Here is an 18,798-nt window from a genome sequence, read left to right on the forward strand (position 1 = left end):
TGTCTTTCTTGAAATAAAAATGTCTGTTTCCTATCCTTATACTTACTGTTCTTGTTTAAAATTTTTTTTAAGATCATTCAGAAACAATAACATTAATAGAGACAGAATGAGTGAATAAGAATGAAGAAGTATGAGAAGAGAGGGACTGAGAAAAATATTGGAAGGAGTAGAATAATTAAGTAATAGAGAAAGGAATGAGAGAAGTAGCAAACACAGGAAAGTAAGGATTAAAGAAATGAAGCAGTAGAACTAATAGATGTTAAATGTGATAGAGTAAATGATTGATTGAGGGTGACGATAAGGTGTGTCCTCTCTAAAAGTTTGTTTAAGGTGAGGCGTACTCAGGGTTGCATATCAAATTTATGCTTGTTGAAGAATACAGAGGAGATAATACATGTAAAGACCTACCATTGTAGTAAAACATGCCCACTTATTACATCATTCATGACATAGTCAGTGACATCATCAGCAGTGGAAGGCGGGTTAAAAAAGTAGAAAACATTTACCTTATAATTCTTGTTAACTTTTAAAGAAAATTTTTCATACTTTCAATCTGTAAAAGAGAGAACAAACATTTCCAAAAATATTAAAACATGTATTTAAAAATTAGAAAAAAGAAGGGAAAAGGTTCAAGAAGAAACAGTTTTTAAACAACTTTGACACTTACAGAAGCCTCTGCTTCTCTACGACCCCTACACAATCCTAAAGATATTTATTTTAAACAAACAGTATCTTCATGCTGATGAAGTGAGGCCTATTTTGGAACATGGTGCTTCTTTTGCATTGCTGATGTCTCACAATAGTGATGCAATAGCAGCGCAAAAGAGATGTAAAGCCATCATAAAATTGTGTGTAACATTGTAAATGATTGTTTCAGGATGCAAATAAGATGTGTCCTTTCAAGAGGTTTCTTTAATGTGAAGTGTATTCAGTTTTCAAAAAAAAAACAGTACCTAGAAGTACTGCACTGTAAGCATTAAAATTGACACTTACAGAAGACTCAGTTTCTCCATATCTACCTCACATTTCTAAATGTATATCATAAGTACAAAAAGGAGAACATTAATTATACATGTTAAATGGTTTATTTTTGCTGTTCTCAGAATGTATCAAATTTCACTTAAATCAGTGACTTGAAGATATTCATCATGTAACAGCGGGGAAAAAAAAACACAATCAAAATGATTGTGTTTAAAAAACCCATACAACCTAAGAAATCTGAATTCAAAACTCCTTAAAATTAACTTACTTTCAATGACGTCGAAGGATGTCCTATGAACAGCGTCCACTCTGTTGTGCTATAAATATTTTCAGCCCGCCACTTTCTGAAAGAAAACCTCCATCGTTTTGAAAAATATGTTACATACAAGAAAAGACTTCTCACATTCTACCACATGTTTCCACTTGGCCAAATCATGTTGCAGCGATTCACAAGTCTTGTAATTCTTCCAATCAAATCCCGTCATTTTCTATTTTCGCAACTTTCAAAAAGAAAACATTTGAGATTATTTTCACAATCCTGGACTACTAATATCTTACCCTTCTTTGTCACTCATGTTCTCCTTTTCCTATGACACTGATACTGTTTACTATGAAGCAGACTTACTTGCATCAGGTTTATATAGTTGAATTTTTAAATTGACATTATAATTAAAAGTTTTGGACCAATAATCTAGACAGCATTGCAGACTTACATTCCCTCTACTTGAACCTTTTGCAATTCCTCACAGGAAATCCCAAGATTCTTTCTTTAAAATTTTGGTTTTAAAAACACCAGGTAAGAATTTTTAAGGTCAAACGGCAATTTTTTTTTGAAAGTTACAACGGAATCATTGCAGAATGACCAGCCGTTTCGAGACTTTAAATAAGCTGTATAATGTCCTGATGTTGTTGAAGGACCATCGTGATAGATAATTGCTACAGTTACAAAAGTCCTTCCTGAAATTGACAGCTGAGAAGCCACAAAATTTTTTATTAAAGTTGACAATTTTGATCCATCAGGCCTACATCGTTGGATCATTAAAATGACATACTGGCCATATCTACGTATAAATAATGTTGACATCATTTCAGATTTACATTGGCTACACTCCATGTTGTGATCCGCTGCATTTACTAGCTTATTAAAGGAGACTGATTTACTGTCTGGCAAAGTTAAATATATAAATCTTTCTGAGTCTACACTAGTAGTACTTGATACCATACAGTTCTCGCAGTCATGCTGCCATTGATAAGAAAGCCCAAACAGGTGATCTACATCTACACCCTCATCTTGCAATACATCAAGCATATACATTAAAAACTCCTGACAATCTTGCTGATTATTTTCAGAGAAGTCTGTTTGACCTGAACATTCATCTAACAGATAACGAACTTCAGACACACTTTCTACTTTTGTTCGATCAGTGCTACATTTCTCGAAAACAGAATTCAACAAACAGCATAAAATTTGTTCTGAATTCAAGAGAATCTGTTCTTTTAAACTCTCTAGTGAAAATAGAACATTAACCACTACATTTGCATAGCAGTTGACACCAGAACTGTTTTCAAATTGAAAACCGACAACATCTTCAACACAATCCACTTTCTTTCTGCTAACAATTTTCGGTTCATCGACTTTTGGTCTTTTTGCTACAACCTCCCTACTATTACTGATATTTCTACGTTTCCGGCCTACCACACGTTTCTCAAACAAAGGATATTGAGGCAAATGTGGCGCATACTCTCTTCTTAACCTATTGTATTCCTTAACACAATCTAGATCCGCACAAATGTTTGTGACATCACAGTCAATCAAGTACAATCCCGATAAAGTTCTAACTCGTGACAATGCCACATATGCCATACCCTCCTTGAACACAGAACTGCCAATATTCACCAATGCACTGTCTATACTTAAACCTTGCGATTTATGGATTGTCACCGCATATGCCAAGCAAACAGGAAACTGTTTACGGCGAACATATAAGTCTTTAACAAGCAAAAACCTAGCAGAACAACGACCAATTAACTGTACTTCCTCAATGCCATCAAATTTAATTTTTAAAAATTCTATTCCATCTCTATTTCTGTATTTCTCAAAATCAACAACATTACCCATTGATCCATTTACCAGACCTCTTTCAACATGTAAATTCCTTCTCAAAATGATTCGGCAATTTAAACACACATTCAGAGTCTTTTCAAAACCCGCAGTTTTAGATATAGTCTTCTCTAATGAATCCAATTTTGATTTCAAATTCTCTGACAAAATAATTGTTGATCCCATATGCTCTATTTTGTCAATAGCTTCAAGTTTCACAATCTCTTGCTTTTCTAAATTCAACATTTTGTTGTTGAAGATGGCACATTCTGCAAGAGTTGGCATCAAACATATTCCGGATTTCTTCTCAGTAATTTTCTGAAAAATATTCTCAGGCACAATCTCTTGTTCGGGATATAAATTTGTCAGTAATCGTGCATTTAAAGCTTCTTTCCCATGCTCGGTCACTTTTCCAATTCTAATATCTTGTAGAATATTCTTGTAATCTTCATCCTTCGCCTGACGCATATTTTCATGCAGTTCAGCATAATTGAAGTTTAACCATATATTGACGTTGCCAATGCTCCCTAGGCACTTCCTGGTATCTTCATGCGTGAGTATTTTGAACACAGGTTGACCTTTCACTGGTGTCAGCTGCAGAAGATCTCCGAAAACAATGATGTGTTTGCCACCAAATAACACATCATACTCAGTTTTAAGAACTTCTTGCATTCTCAAATGCACAAAGGCAAGCATGACATTGGAAACCATGCTTACTTCGTCAATGATAAGTAGTTTCATTTTCCTCAAGACTCTTGAAACTTCACAGCAAGCATCCCCAGATAACTTGTGGTATTGTAATTTGTTGTCATGCTCCACTGGCAGCATCAGTAGACGATGCAAAGTAATACCTTTAATGTTATGTGCTGCCAGTCCAGTAGGAGCGGTGACAACACAAGACAGCAATGACTCAGTCCTTTCCTGCAAATAACAAGAAATTGCTTTAATGAGGAAACTTTTTCCAGTTCCCGCTTCTCCACTCACGTACAGTCGGACAGGCTTCAACGATGTACATGAGCACTCTTTCTTCTCATGACTTAATCCGTGCTCAATTTGCTTGGTAACTTCATCATATATTTTCCTCTGCTCAACGTTGAGTTGTTTTTCCAAGTCTTCTAAGTTAACTGAATCCTCCTGAGCATGGGCCATGGCTCTTTCCACTTCATTCATAGCAGTGGCAGCTTAATTTTCGATAATAGGTCCTCCAAGTGGATCTTGACTCAATGAAACAGAACTCTGACTGTCCTGAGAACTGTCTCTGGCAATCTCGGCTGCAATCGTTGCTTCCTGCTCAATTTCCAAAGTTAGCATTTCTTGATATTTGGAAAAAGCAGGACATTCTATGGTCTCCTTAGCAGCAGTGAAAGAGTCTTCATAACAGAGGAAATCTCCAAGCAGTTCCTCTTCTGCACGCCAAGGCTTGAAAAGTTGCAAAAGTGCTAAATAGAAAAACTCCTTTTTTTCTGGAGATTCGCCACTCAATTTTCGATGGTTTACTAATTGGCATTTTCTTTGCTTGACCAGGCATCCCTCACTTCCAATTACAGCATACACTCCTTTCTCAATATCTTCTTTGATGTTCCTCTTGAATATATAATTTTGTAGAACCTCATATAGACAAACATTCTCAAGGTGACTGCTTCGATTTGGATAATATGTATCCAACATGTTGGTCTTCAAAATGTCGGTACTGTTTGGTTCCTTTTCTGCCAAATACTCAATTTCCCGGATAGGTTTTAGAACTCGATTTCGCGTTGCAGCAAGACCAAGACTCGCCCAAACGATACTCCTGGATTTGGCATAGAGACTTGCTGAAGACAATCGATCAGAACATTCGTAAGCTCCGATTTCTCGATGCAACAACATCTTCAGACTGAAACTGTACAACTTCTTGCTGAGGCTCTTTTCATGGGAAATGTCCTCCCACATATCCTTCAGTTCTGTCTTTTCTTATTTGGTGATGTAAGATGTCACATACCGAGCCACAGCCATACAGTTGTCAGCCACAAACTGTATATCCATGTTAGCATTCCACATGGACAAAATCACTGGGTTGTAGTCATTGATGTACTTGGACTCTTCGTTCCTTTTCAAATTGTATGTATTTTTGGGTGATTTCCTCGTCACATTATGTCGCAGCGAAGACATCAAACTGTTCACTCTTCCTTTAGAAATCACCGGTCGTGGAAAGTTGAAACGACATTTGGTGTAGAACTTGTCCTTGTTTCTGAATTTACGACGACAGTACTTTCCACAACGATGGCTTTGGAAACGTAGAACTTGTTCTCTTAGGCTTTTCTTCTCCGTTGCGTTTGGAACAGCACACGTAGAATACTGTTCTATGAAATTCATCACTAAGTCATCCGGATCTGTTCCAAATTTAGGTGCATCCTTGATCCACAACAACATATGTATATGAGGAGCACCTCTTGCTTGGTACTCCTTTCTCCAGAAGAAATCCAACACCTCTCCAAGAGGTGGATTCTTCTTATTTGTGATGAAAGACATCATAGCTTCAAATCTATGATTGAAGTACCTGCATACATTCACTGGATCCAAAGAACACAGTTCTCCAGGTGTCTTGAATTCAATGTTTTCAATATTTCCATTTGCCTCTCGTAGAAATTCAAGTAAGTCTTCCCAGCCATACTCGGCACAGCTCAGAGTGAGGAACCATGTCGGAGTTCCTAAGTTCCTCAGCATACATTTTAAATCACCATGACGACGGTACCAGTACTCATTAGTACCACGCTGACACGCCATGAGATTAATTAAGTGAGAATCCAAAATACTGTCTTGGACATTGACTTTATGCATAAAATCACTTGCCGAGATGTTTCGCATCTGTATACCACTTTTTAAGATGTGGTTCACTGCATATGACAGTCCAGACAGATCGCTTTCAAACAGGAGATGAAACAAATAGGGAATGCATTGACGAAACCTAGGATCTTCTGCATACAATCGTAAAGTCCGGTATTCAGACGCAGGAATTTGATGAGGTCGCTCATCATATCTTCCTCCTCGACCTGTGGGAAATAGCTGTGGGAAACACCGAGCTTCCAAACTTTCCTCCCAAACACTAATGGGACTCCCTTTGGCTTGTTTCATTTGAAACAACTCAATAGCATTCCCCATGACTTCCTTGGAATGCAAAGGATGAACACTATAATGTTCATATATTTCTTCACTATTAGAGGCCTCTACTTTCTCAATTTGGCCAGCACACAAAACGCTATCCTCTTCATCACTTACTTCCTCTTCTGCAACATATACATTCTTATAGTACTTATTATTTTTCTTCAAATACAAAGTTGCCTTTTTGACTTTCCTAACATCCACTAAATCTTGCCATATTTTCTTATTCTTTGTCGGAACCCCATTAACCAAGATAACCAGAGGTTCCTCTTCCACTTTTTCTACTCCAATTGTGTTAATGTTTTTGTTCAAATCTAGAGGCAAATAAACAACTCTTCCCTTTAATCCTCTCTGTAAATCTGTTGCAGGCAACTTCCCTGTCTTTGGCTCCATTCTTACAATAGCCTGAAAGGGATGGATACTTTGAATCAAAATAGATTCATAAGTATTTAAATCCTTCAATTCAGAAGGAATCTCAACCAATTCCAGATTATTATGAACTGCCCTAGCAGGCATCTGGTTTTGGTTTAATTTATTACAACAATAAGTACACACACGTTGGTCCACTCCCAAATCAAAACAATTTTCTACCATCAAGTATGTGGCAAAATCCTTCCATTCACTATTATTTTCACTTTCAGTTTTTGCATATAAATCCACTAACTTAGTCTGATTCTTATATTAAGTGCGTCGACAACATACACAAGTGAAATTAGGCCTCTCACTTGATTTCATCTGAAACGTGGCAATTTCCTTCTGAAAATTATCTGTACTAGAAACCTGTACATTATCTTCAACATAACCCTCTACTTCTGGGTCAATTTGAACATTCTCATCTCTACTACCAAAGTAACAAAACTCAATTTCTTCACAAACATTCTTCACATCTATTTCAGAACCATGCAAAAGAGCAGCACATAATTGTTTAAGCATAATTGCTGGACTCTTAGCATAATACAACATTCTCACTAATTTTCTCACTTTATTATGATGCACTGCTAGCATCCTGAAATGATGAAAAACACTCTGGCATACTCTCCTGGAAAGACAAGCCAGTGAATGACCACGCAAACCTGTCATTTGTCTCACTCTGCAAGGATCTAAATCTTGCAACAACTTCATTTTCTGCTTCAAACTTTTCTTATTAAATGTCCGTATAAAATCACAAAGCAAATTGATGGAAACCTGTCGCACACTACAAATAGAACTACACTTCCAAATGTACACAGGACCCTTAGGACGTCTTCCTAAAACCTCATCACTTAGCGCCTCTTCTGTCTCTGTTGTCACAAGTTTTTCTTTTTCAACTGGACAACCATCCTTCACTTCATAAGCTCGACCACTGGTGTCAACTGCATGCACCAAATCATTATCCTGAAAATAAGTCTCCTCATTAAAAAATGCCTCAGAACTTGAACTATGCATCCATTCTCCAGAAAAAACTTCACAAAAGTTAGTACGATTTACTACTCTCTTCCATCTACTTTTTGTTTTGAAATCAGAAATTACCTTGCTTAGTTTCCTAATTCTATTAATTACCAAAATAAACAACTTTCGCTTAATTTCAAAAGCATGATCTATAATTTTCTCTACATTTTTCTTCTTCTTATAAAATGCCGCTTTCTGTTGGCCTTTTTTAATATTTTTTAATAAATTAACTATTATCCTGTTACGGAACATTCGATTTCGAATGTCCCTAAACTGTTGTTTCCTTCTACTATCATGCACAGAGTTATCTCTTCCTCTACCAGTAACATTTTTGATGGGTCTTTCCTTTCCATTTAAATTGCTTTTCTTTTTCTGAACTGAAACATTTTTAGGATAAATACTTTTTTTTCTAAAAATATTTCTTAAGAATGATTTTGTGCTCTTACCCGGTGCTTTCTTGGTGTTTTGAAAAGTATTTGGGGAAGAGGACTGCTGCAATAAAACATCATCCTGCTGTCTTTGACGTTTTCTAGCCTTTCTAATACGATTTTTCGTTGGCATTTTTCAAATTAAAAGAAGATCTGCAGTTGAATCTGTGGAAAAATATAATAAAAAATGTTATTAACCACTATTACCAAACAGTAAATGAATAACAGTCATCTAAAACTTAATGCCCTACTTATTATTTAACATAGCAAATCTTTTGCACCAGCACTGCATCACAAAAATGACACACAATGGTACAAAACAGGCATACAACAATCATAAATCACTCCCTAATATTTTAAATGATTAATTCAGGATGACGATAAGGTGTGGCCTATCTAAAGGTTTGTTTAGGCCCAGATCTTTGGACTGGGGTGAATGTGTGTCATTGATCCACATTCAGTCCATCACCTATTTTGTTTATTTGAGGTGAGGCCAACACATGGTTGCAGATAAGATTTTCACTGAAGAAAACAAAGGAGATAATACATGTGAAGGCCTACCAATGAAGTAAGTCATTATTTGAAATCAATTACATTTCTGGATATGTACTGCTAGAGCTTCATAGGTTGTTTTGGGTCATATTTATAAGGCATTTGAGTGTCTATTATGTTATTTTACCCTTTTTAAATGGAAAGCGTTCTTCATGGTGCAAGTTTCTTGTAAATACGCTCCCACTTGCCCTTGGCAAATTTAGATTTTGATTGTGGGAGTTACATAGCCATGTTAATAATGTCCAAACAATGGTGCTAGGGCATTCCAGAAAACGCTTTCATGTGTCTCAAGGACATTTTCAGTCATTTCCTCTTGAATGCAGGTATACAATTGATTTATATGCTGTGTTTAAAAACGATTTTTTGAAATCAATTACATTTCTGGATATCTACTGCTAGAGCTTCATAGGTTGTTTTGGGTCATATTTATAAGGCATATGAGTGTCTATTATGTTATTTTTCCCTTTTTAAATGGAAAGCGTACCACATGGGGCAAGTTTCTTGTAAATACGCTCCCACTTGCGCTTGTATAACTTGTGTTACTGCATGCCAGAATGCTACACCGAATATGCAATTACAATTTCTCAAAGAAACAAAATCTATATGTATATCACTAGAGACAAAGCCACATTTTAAAAACCCAGCTTTCTTCATCATTTTCTCCTTAAATCATACTATTCTCTATCTAAATTAAATAAATCTTTTCTCACCTTAGCAAATACTTTTTGAGTTTTGAAAACAGTCTCAGAAATACACCAAATTGTCTTCAGCAGAAGAAAAACGATGCACTCCAGAGGCTGCAGCTATTGAAAGCACAGAAATACAGATATTCATTTCACATATCTCTCATATTAGCCAATCATAACTCTTCCCTCACTTTTTTCAAATCAAAACCCTTCCCCCCTCTGCCCTCTCTGCCTTTTTTCCATAGCAACCACCTCCTGGAAGACCTCTCATGTTTGCAAATTCACACAACAATGTTTCAATTGAACTCTGAACTCTCAGTGCACCTGCGTATCCAGTGCAATCTTTCATTAAATGTTTCTTCCTTGACCATTCAAATTACATGTTTCAAAGAACACATCCATGCACCCTAACTTTCTGTTTTCAGAAATGGAAATGCACCAATCACTGCTAATGAATCATTAGCATTGGAAATCCACAGTTTTTTTTCTTTACAAACTCCTACTCTTTCAACTGCCCTTTCATTACCACACTTCATCTGACTGCAGAACAACCTTCTCCCACCATGTTTAAGGTCTGGATTGTTGGACATAGTTACATCCACTGGGCTCAAAGGTATGCTGAGAACAGAAATTTACCTAACCTCAATTTACAAGATGTGGAAATTAAGTGGTTGGGCCAAAGAGGATTAAAATGTCACCAATTGATACCATTGGTGAAAACCTTTATGCATTTGCCAAAACCTGACCTGTTAATTGTGCACTGTGGAGGTAATGATTTGGGCACTTTGACTGGGGTAGGTCTGGAAATGCTTTTAAAGGACACCTTTGAGCAATTAATGGCACTTTTTCCTCAAACTGCCTTGGTATATTCAAATATATGCCAAAGACAGAAATGGAGGTGGTCCAACCAATTTTGTCCACAAATTGAGAAAGCGAGGAAGCATGTAAACAAATCTGTTTCAGCTTTCATGAGAGACCATGGAATGGGCTCCTTGTACAACAATAACTTGCGTTACTACATGCAAGATATCTACAGAGGAGCTGGAGTTCACTTCTCAGATGAGGGCAACAGAATTTTCATTCTGAATTTAAGACTGTGCATTGGTACATACTTATAAGTACCTAAATGTACCATAAACCCAAAAGCTCTTCTCAGAGCTACCCTTCATCTGATCACTCACAATTATTATTTTTTTCTAACTTTTTTCTGTAATTTTCAACAAACTACGCTCAAAGAGCGCTATCCGGTACGCGAACTGGAAGCTAACCGCGCAAAATTTAAAAAAAAAAGTTTTTTCTTCGCACATATGGTCCTCCTCAGCCACCCTCAGAAAACCTAGGGGGTCAAAATACTTGTACCGTGCCCCCTTCTACCCATACAGAACATTATTTACCCTCCATTTTATACCTTAATTCGACCGAAACACAAAATGGTGGACTCCCGTTACGCTCCTAGTTCGCGGACCGGACCGCTTTCCGGGAAGCGGACCAAAAAAAAGGTGGGAAAGTACTTTACAGAAAAACGACTAGAGACACTCTCACCAAATATAGATTAGCTCATACTACATAACAATCCCTTTCATTCTCACAAATTTGATTGAAATTACATTTAGCCATTTAGCCTGTAGACCTCTCTAAGTACCGTGAGGTAAATTACTTCACAAAACACATCTGAAGTGTTGGAATTGACAACCAATGAAAATGTTACTTTCATTTTCTACTTTTATTACCTGACTTTTGATTGGTTATATACCTGAATATATATATAAAGGAAGAAAAGAAAACACAGCCATTTTGACTGCTACTTCTTGTTGTACATCACATTTGAATAGCTACCAAACACTTCAACTTGTTTCTAAAGGTAAGTTGTTATTTTTAAAACTGAAGTATATTGTGCACTATAACTTAATATGGTAGACTTTTTCTGATAGATATATACTATCCCTCTGTAGTAGGTATGTATTTAGATAGACTTCTCTGTTATAGTTATGAATGGAGTTAGACTTGTCTTGGTTAAATCACATACACTTTTTTATAGTCCTATTTCCACTCTGATACTATACACTGCCAAAAGAAAAATTCACTGATAAAAACTGCCTATCTAAAATTAATCCCAACAGTGCCCTATCTCTACTAATATATATTTTTTTAATCATAATTTCAGGCAAAATGGAAGGCGAGCAACAAGTTAAATTTTCAATTGTACTGGAGGAGAGCAGCCAAGAAAAAATTGATGATTTCATGGATCAAAGTAGAGACCAGGAACTACTTTAATGTGTTGAAGCAGTGGATAACCTGCTTCAAAATGAGAACATGTTACACCCTATATTCAATTTTGAAATTTCTGACACTGAAATGTTAGAAAGTTTAATGGATTATGAAACACAATCAAAATAAAAAAAAACTTTAAAAATAAAGAAAACAAAAAAAACAACAAAAACAACAAACAATTAACATACAGTATTTGAAAAGTCTATCATTCTATTATCCTTATAGTACGCTGCCCAGAACGCTTTCCGGTTCGCGTACTAGGCGCTCACCACGCAAAAAAAAAAAAAAATTTTTTTTTTTGACCCTGCTGGGCCCTTTTAAAACCTCCACATAAAACCTAGGGGGTCAACGAGGATCTACTATGCCCCCTTATGGTAATTTCCCCCTTTGTTTTGGCCTCCTCTTGTCTCTCGATCCTACCGAGAGACAAGATGGCGCCCGCTCCGGACTGTTTAGAATGTTGACAGACACCGGAGAACCAATCAGCTTCGCATCGCAAAGTTCCGTTACGCGAAAAGTACGCGAACCGGATCGCTGCCCGGAGCGCTGTTAAAGATATATATCTTACTTTGAACGTTAATTTCACAAAATTCACTGAAGCACATATATTGAGACCTAGCAAAGGCACATCGGGCTAACAGTCCCTACAATTTTGCCAAGTTTCGTGCAAATCCATTCAGCCGTTCGAGCTAAAAGTGAGTCCAACCGCCCTATGGAAATTAACATGGGAAAAACGCGTTTTGGGACCCCCCTTTTATCTCAGCCCCCCCTTGCCGAAACCCCCCCAAATTTCCAGGAGCTGCTCAGAAACAAAATGTGCCATTTTCCAGAAAATTTCAGCCAATTCTGTCCACAAACACCAAAGTTATTAGACATAGGATTTTTTCCCTATGGGATTTCTGAAAATTCTAACTATATATACCTACTGGCGACCGCCAGTAGGTAATATATATATATATATATATATATATATATATATATATATATATATATATATATATATATATTCACTGAAAAAACCATAGGTTATAGACCATATATAGTTAGGAATTAGCATTTACAAAACCTTATTTTACTCACACAAAACCATTGAAATTCGCATATATAGTTAGTTGCCCTAACTATATATCGCGCACCCGCAATCCACTGCTGATCATGTCACATATTACATCATTCATGACATGGTCAGTGACATCACTGATGACATCACTGATGACATCTCAAATGACATCACTGATGACATCTCATTTGACATTACTGATCACATCACTGATGACATCATTCATGTGATAATACGATGAACCTCTTCAGACTCTAATATAACCTTAGATACACTCAGTGTAAACAGACTCTCACAGACTGTCACTCATCCATGGAGTTACTCACACACCTAGTCAATCATGCAAAGAAACAATCACACCTCCATTTCCTCAACTATACAGTTATACACACCTTACTTATTCAAACATATACTAACACGTATTTACTCTCTTATACAATCCCTGATACAAGTTCACAATGATCCATACAGCCACTCACACATTCACTGGCTCTTAAGCACAGTTATTTATATATGTCAGCTCTCACATGTACTGTGTTTTACATATGTACTTACTTTGACTTGTAGCACTGAGATATCCATTCACTCATCAATACTCATGCACACAGTCAACCGCCCATACAGCTGTTTCCACATGCACTTTTGAACCCATACATCTAGTGAATCAACTGCTCACACATCTATGCACAGTCATACACCTCCCAGCCACCCACACACTCAGTCTCCCATACAAATACTTGGGCAACCAATCAATAACCCATATAGTTACTCATATAGCTACTGATCAACACATGCAGCAGTTTACAGAACAACAGACATAATGATGCACAAATTAAGACAGTTTAGTAACTAACCCATGCACTCAGTGAGACACATTTAATCACTCACTCATACAGTCAGTCATGCACCTACTAAATCCTTTATCCAGACACTTATACATCCACTCATTCTTCAATATGTAAGACATATTTTAACTTTACAGAAACATACAGTCACTGGATGTTGTCATCAGTGATGTCATCAGTGATGTCATTTGAGATGTCATCAGTGATGTCATCAGTGATGTCACTGACCATGCCATGAATGATGTAATATGTGACATGATCAGCAGTGGATTGCGGGTGCGCGATATATAGTTAGTGCAACTAACTATATATGCGAATTTGAATGGTTTTGTGTGAGTAAAATAAGGTTTTGTAAATGCTAATTCCTAACTATATATGGTCTATAACCTATGGTTTTTTCAGTGAATTTTCAAGGTTTTGTAAATGCTAATTCCTAACTATATATGGTCTATAACCTATGGTTTTTTCAGTGAATTTCAATGGTTTTTTAATAGCAAATATCAAAAGCTGTAAAATGTATTCTTCTTTTAAAGGAAAAATATATTTTATATGTATTTAATATAATTTTTTTATGTATATACATTTTTTGAGGGAACGAATTTATCAACTATCATGCTGAAGAAGAGTGTGGGGAAAAAAAAACAAAGAGGAGGACTAAGAGGAAAGAACAATCAGTTCAAAAATACAATTGCTTTAAAGCATGAAGTGCTTTTCCACACATTTACATTTTAAATAACCCATATTAGACCATACAAAATATCTACAGAGGAGACGGTGTACATTGAATTTTAGACTCTTCATTGGTACCTACATGTTGGTACTTACATCACCCACACAACACAACAGCTCTATTCAGAGCTACCCTACCTCAAAGCACTCTAAAATATTATTTTACTATTTCCCTTGGTTTTCCCCTTGTTACGCTTTCCGGAACTCTACCCGGTGCGCGGACCGGGCGCTAACCGTGCGAAAATTTGAAAAAAAAAGTTGTTTTTTTTTACATATATGGGCCTCCTCAGCCACCCTCAGAAAACCTAGGGGGTCAGGATATGTCTCCCGTGCCCCCTTATACCCATTCCCAACATTGTTTATCCTCCATCTTGTGACTAAATTCGTCCGAAACACAAGATGGCGGACTCCAGTTACGCTACCGGTGAGCTACCCGGTTCGCGTACCGGGTAGCGCTTCCACCGCGAAAAATTGAAAAAAAATGTATTTTATTTTTTTGCTCCACGGGGCACTTTAATAACCCCCACATCAATCCAAGGGGTCAGGAGGGGTCTACCTTGCCCCTTTCATTCATTTCCCCCTTCGTTTATTTCCACCTCTTGTCTCTCGATCCTACCGAGAGACAAGATGGCGGCCGCTCCGGACTGTTTAGAATGTTGAGTCACCGGAGAGCCAATCCGCTTCTCCTCGCGAAGTTCCGTTACGCGTCTGGTATGCGAACCAGGGCGCTAACCGGGACGCTGTCACAGATATATATATTTTTTTGAACGTTAATTTCTCAAAATCCACTGGAGCACATATCTTGAGACCTAGCAAAGGCACATCGGGCAAACAGTCTCTACAATTTTGCCAAGTTTCATAGAAATCCATTCAGCCGTTCGAGCTAAAAGTGAGTCCAACCGCCCTATGGAAAACTCAATGTTAAAAACACGTTTTGGGACCCCCCTTTTTTCTCGGCCCCCGCTTGACTAAACCCCCCAAACTTTCAGGGGAAGCTCAGAAACAAAATGTGCCATTTTCCTGAAAATTTCAGTCAATTCCGTCCATCAACGCCAAAGTTATTCAACATAGAATTTTTAGAAATCCCTATTCAAAAAAATCCTAACTATATATACCTACTGGCGACCGCCAGTAGGTAATATATATATATATATATATATAAATACATATATATATATATATATATATATATATATATAGATATAGATATAGATATAGATATATATATATATATATATATATATATATATATATATATATATATATATATATATATATATATATACATATACATATACATATATATATCTATCTATAACATTTCTATGGCAAAATGAAACCACTCACTTTGTTCCTTTGCAAATTAAATGTTTTAAGTGCTAACACTTTATTCCAATCAAGATGACTTCAGGCGTGCCATACTTTTGTCATAAGTAAGACTGTTAGCGCTCTAGTTGTTCTTTAGAACACTCTGGGACATTCTGTCACTGGGCTATAGTTGGGCTACATCTGGCTGATATTTGGCCTACATTTGGTTTTTTTTGTCTCTGGTGGCCATCTTTGGGCTACATTGGGCTACATTTGGGCTTGAACATATATATAGCCCAATGTAGCCCAATATATATTTTTCAAAGTTAATTGTCGTAAAAACCACTGGAGCATATATCTTGAGACATAGCAAAGGCACATCGGGCTACCAGTCCCTACAATTTTGCCAAGGTTTGTGGAAATCCATTCAGCCGTTCGAGCTAAAAGTGAGTCCAACCGCCCTATGGAAAACTCAATGGTAAAAACACGTTTTGGGAGCCCCCTTTTTTCTCGGCCCCCGCTTGACGAAATCCCCCCACACTTTCAGGGGACGCTCAGAAACAAAATGTGCCGTTTTCCTGAAAATTTCAGCAAATTCCGTCCATCAACGCCAAAGTTATTCAACATAGGTTTTTTTTTTTAATAGGGATTTCTGAAAATTCTAACTATATATACCTACTGGCGACCGCCAGTCGGTTATATATATATATATATATATATATATATATATATATATATATATATATATATATAGGCGCGCAACACCCATTGAACTCACCGCGCTTCAGCACCCGCCCCGCCCCCCCGTCGTGTGTGGCAGCCCGGGATGAGACAGATCCCGGGCACACACAGAGCCGCACCCAAACGTTTCACAGGTCTTTAACACCTTGGCTGCTATGGGGTTTTCCCGCTGGGTGCTGAAGATCCTTGATACACATTGTTCATGACAAGGTCAACTCGTCATAAGCACAGGGCAGGTAAAACCCATGACGAGTTGACCTTGTCATGAGCACTGAAGGGGTTAAAAGGCCATTTGAATGTTAATTAGGACTTGCAGTTGTTTCACCCCTTCTTAGAGCCCCTGCAGCTTCACAGGTCTGAACGTGCTCAACAAAGAGCATATCTGCCAACTCACCCACATTCGGTGGCTATTGCCCTCTTTTTACTGGTAAGCCTGTGCCGTACAGGTGATGACGTGCACAGATAGTGCCTTTCAGCTGCTGCTCCTAGTGATCCAGTATTTAGCGCAGGGCATCCCTAGAGCAGATGGTCTTATTGTATGGCTTTGGTTGCTTTGTGGGGTGGAATGAAGGCTCTCAGATTCTTTTGCAGTTGGATTCCTTCGTCGTCCATCACTACGCTTTGTGTTCATGAAAAAAATATTAAAGTTCATGTTAAACTATTGGCTGAGATGTTTTAAGGTGTGAGCAAAGTTGGCCCTGGCCCAGGAACCCAGGCTTTCCGGGAAGACCCCTGACAGAGCCAGCTCCGTTCTGCAGTCTTGCCCTGATGACCTTGAACAAATCTTGAACAGATTGTTTTAATTACTGTTTTCCTTTAATTTATTGTTAATGTGAGTATTAGGACTATGCAATATACATAAAAAATCGTGTTTTAGATCAAAACAGGACCTCATATATGAGAAATAGAAGGGGGTCCCATTGATTATTTGCAATAATATTAGTGAGCTGCTGCTGCATTATAATATTGAAAAAAAGCATGTCACAATGCCTAAATATGTGATGCAAACACGTTTCGAAATTAAATCAATGTACCTGTGCACTGGCCAAAGATGGCATGAAAAAGCTGAAACAGGATCAGAACAGCTTAGAATTAATGAACAGGGGCCCACAAAATGCCTTTGGTCCAATGCCCCCCAAATCCTTAAGATGTCTCCGACTTGGATAACTATTTCAAAAAGTACTATTTGTTTAGCCCCCTCCCTTCAACCAGCAAATGCATGTCTTTGCGGAGGGCATCTGGGCATGTAAACACGTCCCAGGAATCGATTCCTTAAATTAGAGCCCTCGTCAACTTGCCAGTCGATACTTGGACGTTTCCGGCTCTGGTAGGTGGGTACTGGCCTCTGAGGGGAGCTGCTGGGGGCTGTCACACAGGGGTTAATCTGCCGCAGGCCTGTGTCTGCCTCGTGTCTGGCACTGCCTGCGGTGTTAAATGTCATTCATTGTTTACGGATGTTGATCCCGAAGTTATTAATAAATCAGGAGGGAGGCCTTCAAATGTATCTTTAATGCCTTTGCTTAGGAGTATTGTCTAATGCGTTTTTTTTTCACGAGCATGCGAAACCTCTCCTCGGCCCGAGTGGCTGCGGAGCTCGGGCAGGGCACGGGTGTTACACTGCCTTGCTGTCCCGTCGGGTGTGAAGTGTGCAGCCATTCCTGGCTTTTTTTTTTCTCGCGCATCACTTGCTGTCTGCTGACGACGGGGGACGGGAGCTGCATGTCCCCTGAGTGCCTGAAAACAAAGTTATGGGACTAAAACGCTGGCACAGATGTACCAGGCCCTCGTACCCGCGAGACACGTCGACTGCTCCTTGTGTGTGTGTGTGTGTGTGTAGTTTTCCGTGACGCATGATGGACTTCGGAAATTGAGGTAGCGGTACACGTGAATCCGATTAAGTTCTCATTAGTCACGACATACACCTCCCCCTCTTCTGAGGTTTGCCTTTTTAAAAAATGTTTTATACTCTTTATTCTTTCTGGCATTAAGATCTTGGAAAGTCTTTAACTTTTTTACACTTTGCGGTTTCCTTAACCGCAGGCCGATCGGGTTCTCGCAGTAATTGCTAGGCAACGTGGAATGCTGATTCAGGCTGACAAGTCGAGGTCCCTCCCATCCCTGGTCAGGCCATGAAGCGCTGCAGCTCCCAGCGCCGCGGACCTTGAACTGCCGTGGGAGAGCGGGGCTGGGCTTGGAAAGGGACGGCCGGGGCCCACGACACTGAACAGAGCGACGTGGGGGTCCAGGGACAGCCTCTGGCCCCGGGACGGATCTCTGCGGGACGGGACTCGGCTGCTGGAACTGGCTCTGTACACGCACATCTCCCGGGAGGACTCGCTGCACTGTGTGTCTGCTCCAAACTCTTGTGGTTCACGGCATGGTTTGTGTTACTCTTACAAAGACGCGCCCCCTCCTGGCCTGCCACCTACATTACGGACCTGAACACGCACTTTACAAGTTTCAGATCTGTTTTACTCCGTGAAGCGGTGCAGGTGAGAGACTGTTCCATGTGATGTTACAAGCCTGTGCG

General features: G+C 38.5%; 1 protein-coding gene across 4 annotated transcripts in view; it reads left to right on the forward strand.

The window, feature by feature from the left end:
• The window catches only part of MTUS1 (microtubule associated scaffold protein 1), a 1,045,260-nt gene that overhangs the window by 214,038 nt on the left and 812,424 nt on the right, over positions 1-18,798 (forward strand). Inside the window, exon 1 of one of the 4 annotated variants that reach the window (XM_086962578.1) lies at positions 18,179-18,760. The exons of 2 other annotated variants lie outside the window; for them this stretch is intronic. The gene's annotated coding sequence lies outside the window, so the exon portion shown is untranslated. Of the gene's footprint in view, positions 1-18,178; positions 18,761-18,798 lie in introns of those variants that run through there. One more of the 4 variants, XM_086962576.1, reaches the window with a different exon arrangement.

This window comes from Lissotriton vulgaris, chromosome 3_1 (genome assembly GCF_964263255.1).
Source record: "Lissotriton vulgaris chromosome 3_1, aLisVul1.2, whole genome shotgun sequence".
In the NCBI taxonomy this organism is placed as follows: Eukaryota; Metazoa; Chordata; class Amphibia; order Caudata; family Salamandridae; genus Lissotriton; species Lissotriton vulgaris.